The following is a 5,267-nucleotide window of genomic DNA, read 5'->3' as shown; positions in this document are numbered from 1 at the left end:
AGATAGATAGATAGATAGATAGATAGATAGATAGATAGATAGATAGATAGATAGAGAAATCTAACACGAACATTCCCCGGAAACTCCGGCCTCTTAGGTATTCTTATAGTGCTGATAGGGGCGTTCAACATCCAGCCTCTCTGTCCCTTTCTGTCTGTCTGTCTGTCTGTCTGTCTGTCTGTATGTCTGTCTGTCTGTCTGTCTGTCTGTCTGTCTGTCTGTCTTAGCTGCCTCTTGGAACCCAAAACTTGATCAAGACGTCACATGTCATGAAGCAGCAACACTTCTGTATCTACTGCTGGCTCCCACTTGTCTGGCTGTACCAGCGAGAGGGACATGTCGCTACCCAGATACAATGGCGTCCTGGCATGACAGATCTCATTACTGACTCCACAACACCGACTGGCTGATAGGTTTTTGAAAAATAAAAGTGAAACAATTTAACATGTCTCATTTTAAACAATATGAACAAAAACCAACAAAACTAAAAAAAACCCCACCTTAATAATTATGCCAACACTATGCTATCAACGCCAGATTTGGGCTTTTAGGAAAACTCAGGGAAGCAAAATTACTGCTTACTGTCTCCGAAAATCCATTAACATCAGAAGATGAGACATGCCGAGAAAGGAAGGTGTAAGAGCAACTGTAGTCACAGAGTCCTGATTGTATTTCTCCGAAAAACAAGGACTAACGTGTTTTGGCCACCTCTTTTGAATGTCATCTAGTCAGCCAGCTTCGAGAGTCTATTGCACCAGGTACTCTGGCTAGAAAGGATGAGATAGACCACGCCAAGGATTGTTTGAGGGAGTCAAGCAAACCCTGAAAAAATAAAACTTCTCAATTTAAAGTGTTGCAGAGTTGACCTACCGTAGAAAACTGTGTCTCCCCTCGACGCTCAACAGTATCAGAGGAGGGTTTTTTAAAGTTTTAAAAATGCGAAGAAATGGAAAACAAACAGGGGTAGACCCAGAACAAAATACTTGGTATGTCTGGACTGATGGACGGCAGGAAAAGACTTAAGACAATTATTTAGTTTATTTGAGAGTATCAGAGGAAACAAATAAGTTATGCTGGGCAATGGTCTCTGATGTTTGTTGCAGATCTGGTACATTACAAAAAATGTATTTATTTTAAGAAGATTTTTTTTTACTAACCCACTTAATTAAAAAGACCAGAGACGGAAGGAAAGATGTGGGGCAGGAGAGCCAGAGGAAGACAAAAAATAACATAGATGGACAAGATTAAAAACATGGACTGGCCTGTATATAGCAGAATGTGCAAGGGCAGCTCGCATCCCTGAAAGATGGAGGATCATTACACGTCAACGTTTGAGTCAGAGATGACACCTCCAGGTATCCAGGTATCCAGGTATTTCACTAACATCAAATTATTGTTTTCAAAATAAGCTCTCGTAAGAGCAGAAAAAAATTGCACAAGCCGACGGGTGAGTCGACCGTGCGGGGTATTGGGAGTAGTTTTCAACCAGCAATAACCACGCCTCGGTAAAACCTCATTGGCTATGGTACCGCCACTGCGCAAAGATAACTGTCCATTGTTAAACGTGAGGTACATTTGAAAGAATGTTAGGTTTTCATGGTATTCAGATATGGCATAAATAAATAATAAGGTGTATTAGGAAATTATCGGTTTCACGTTTTCGAATTGTTGGTAAATTATACAAGGCTGATAACTTAAAGTCGTTGTTTGCAAAATGTTTTATTAAAATTATTGTAAAGAATTGGTAACACCAATGGAAAGATTCAGTACAATTGTCTGATTATGCCCCTTATTAGCTTCTGACTTGAAAAAGTGTATAACACACACAAACACACACACACACACACACACACACACACACACACACACACACACACACAAACACACACACACACACAAGAAACATACACAACAACTCATTACATTTATTTTTACACAGCTTTCCAGATTACCTCCTTTAATTATAAATTAGTTTATCTTGTTGGCACCGCGACTCGAAGAACATTCCTGTGAGTAACACTTAACGACTCATTCACAACACGACAGTGCTGAGTATTTTGGTGAGAGATTGTGCATGTTCTTTGTGGTAACGTCAGTGTGTGTCCTGCTATTTGCTTCATTTCCACTCTGGTGGACACAACATCGTGTTATTATCCAGTGCCCACTGGGTGATCAGTTCTCTAACACAAACCGATCCCCCCACTCGTAGCCTTGAAAACAAACACATTTGCTTTTGGCGATCACCATTGGCGCATCGTCTTCGTTCGGTTTTTGCCACGATGGTCACTTTTCGTCCTCAGTCTAGCTAACCCCGCCTACCAAACCGAACAGAATCGATCGTGACAATAGGCAGTGGGTAGAAGAAATATACACATGTACAGTCCAAACTGCTTCAACAGCCACACACCCGAGATAATCACCTCTATACGAATGACCACTTCTTAATCCCCCCCCCCCCTTTTCCGTTTTTGCTTTCTTTCTTTCTTTCTTTCTTTCTTTCTTTCTTTCTTTCTTTCTTTCTTTTTTTCTTTCTTTATTCATTTATTTATCAATATTATAACGCTACTTTCCGAGACGCCCCCTTTCTATTGGGTGGTGATGTTGGACAGTGCTTACTGTCAGAGCTGGTTGTAACGGAGTACAAGTACTCCGGTAATTGTACTTACGTTACAATTTTCGGTACTTTTACTGTACTCCGGTACATTTTGAGAATCAATGCTTTTACTGTACTCCGATACTTTTTATAGAAGTACTTTTGAGTATTTTTAAAGCACATTTTGAGTATTTTTAAAGTACATTTTGAGTACTTTTGAAGCTTAATGAAAGAGTAAGTGCCGGTATTTCTAATCATAATTTACGGAACAAACACCTGGGCGGGCACAGCCGATAACCAAGAGTTAAAAGTTGAGATCAAAGAACTGCCCATCGCGTCAAAGATCAGCCACTCTCGTGAATGTGATCACAAGCATTGTAAAACTCCATGAAACGGTACAATGATCCCCAGACGCGATCACACCGAGGTGTGAACTGACCGATGCGTTTCTTTTCACCAAACATCGCACTCGCATCTGAGCTCGCCACCTGAACTCACATAACTCGCTGGGTGGGTAGGGCCTACAACCTACAAATTCGCTCCAGGCAGGATCACATCGAACTGTGAACTCTTCCCTAACCATTGAAGTTGAAGGCAGTTTTTCTCTATTCCTGACTTTGCGAGACAGTCTGAATTTTAATTGGTGTGATCACAGCGTAATGGTACGTAACGACAAAGGAGGGGGGACTCAATCAGAGATGGAAGGCTACAATGTTTGGACAGGTAAAGGGGAACTGAGAAGGCCTAGGGGATGGACAACTCGATAAACGTAGATAAAGATCTCGAGATGAAATGCTAATGAGTGTTCGGTATAAAATTAAGGCTTGCCTCATGCTACCATGCTACTGTTATTGGACATCAAGGTTGACCACTCTTTGCTCGCCATATTTCATAAACCCACCCAGGGTCACGTCAGTTCGTGGGTCATTGTAGATTCTTCCTTGGCTTCGTCGGCTAAGATCCCGTATTTCCCTTGCTTCCAAGCACTGGGATCTAAGGCGGAGACTACTGTAGTAGAGAATTTTTGGTTCCACTACACTTACTAAACTCTAGGAAATTACATGTAGACCTATTTTGGTTTGCCATGGGCGCCTTGGACAACACAGTGTTACCAAAATATTTCTTGCCACTATTATAATTAATTGAAACTGAAATTGAGTTCTCAATGTATATCAATCTAACAATTTTTAGGCTACCTAAATTTCTTTTCAACTTTTTTTTGTGGTTTGTGCTTAAGGCTACCTTGATTCCTTGAGGATTTGTTAATGAAGAATTCAATGCACGTATCCATTTTTTTTTTGCTGGCCATTTTCATCAATTTTATTTTTTCTTAAGAGCAATTTTGTCTCTATTTTTACAATTTGGATACTTTTCCTACTTTCCGACCTCTAGGACTGACTTACATTTGATCATATTGTCTTGCTCAAACAAGTTCTATTCATGATATCACTTACTCGCTAGTTGCATCTGTTTGTTTGCTGGGTTTTTTTTAATTTCACGGACCATTTCCACCTACGTTCAGTGCGTATATTCAAATGCTTTGTATACTGTTTACATTATTAGTAATAAATGGCCTAATTTGTATACTAAATACGTTATTCAATACGATGTTTTGCATTAACACTGAAGTGTGTTATCACATTAGCAGAAAGTACTCAAAATGTACTCATAAGTACTTTTTAAAAAAGTACTTGTACTCAAGTACATTTACAGGAAAGTACTTTTACTGTACTTAAGTACATATTTTAGATTGTACTTAAATTTGTACTTAAGCACATTTTTAAAAGTACTTTAAAACAGCTCTGCTTACTGTAACTGATCGAACTGATAATCCAGAAAAGCAACTGAAATCTTAAGGGAGAAAACCTAAATTAATTAGAGGGACCAAAATTACCTCTGCTTCTTCCTTTCAGCCTTAACCTCTAAGTCCACCCTTTTAACGTCCGTCTCCGATTGGACAGTCATAAGAGACCAAATAGGGAAAGCTTTATAAAAAGGTTTAATTTACGTTTGGTTAGTTTTGTTTGTCTGTTTGTTTGTTTGTTTTTTTCTTTCAAAGCACAGTTATGCCCCTTTGCAGATTCGTGATTCTTAAGGGGCATAACTCGACAACGACGCTGACTTTTTCTAATGTTCTTTATAACTCTTTACTATAAAAGACAAATTAAGACATTTTGAAAACTAAGAATTAATTTCATTGGCTTTGCGTTTACAACCTATAGAATCACGTGCTGTAATGAACAACGATTTATAATATGTCATCTCATGCCAAACCGCTGTACCATAAGAATCTAACAGTTACTTTCTATCGCAACTCATGTTTAATTTATAGACAGTTATCTTTGCGCAGTGGCGGTACCATAGCCAATGAGGTTTTACCGAGGCGTGGTTATTGCTGGTTGAAAACTACTCCCAATACCCCGCACGGTCGACTCACATGTCGGCTTGTGCAATTTTTTCTGCTCTTAAGAGAGCTTATATAACAAAAACGATTAGGCCCTTCTTTATTATGTATGACAATGTAAAATGTAAATGTTAGGCACGCACGTTTGGTTGTTAGATTCTGGCCCTCTTGCAGACACTTCGGTGCACAAGAATCACAAAGTTCTGTCTACTATATGCCTAGTTTTGAGGATTTTTACTTTTTTTAAAAATTACGTTTCACAAAATGTGA

At 39.1% G+C, this 5,267-nt stretch overlaps 2 non-coding genes across 2 annotated transcripts; one reads left to right on the top strand and one right to left on the bottom strand.

Moving 5' to 3' along the window:
* Window positions 1–1,409: 1,409 nt before the first annotated feature.
* LOC118478690 lies at window positions 1,410–1,546 on the bottom strand. The gene has a single exon (XR_004859228.1). It is a non-coding gene; the product is annotated as a U4 spliceosomal RNA (small nuclear RNA).
* A 3,385-nt stretch (window positions 1,547–4,931) lies between these two features.
* LOC118478691 lies at window positions 4,932–5,067 on the top strand. Its single transcript, XR_004859229.1, has one exon. It is a non-coding gene; the product is annotated as a U4 spliceosomal RNA (small nuclear RNA).
* Window positions 5,068–5,267: the final 200 nt, after the last annotated feature.

Source organism: Aplysia californica, unplaced genomic scaffold, assembly GCF_000002075.1.
Source record: "Aplysia californica isolate F4 #8 unplaced genomic scaffold, AplCal3.0 scaffold00837, whole genome shotgun sequence".
NCBI lineage: Eukaryota > Metazoa > Mollusca > Gastropoda > Aplysiida > Aplysiidae > Aplysia > Aplysia californica.
Note: the sequence above shows the minus strand (reverse complement) of the source record. Positions and strands in the feature narration are given on the sequence as shown.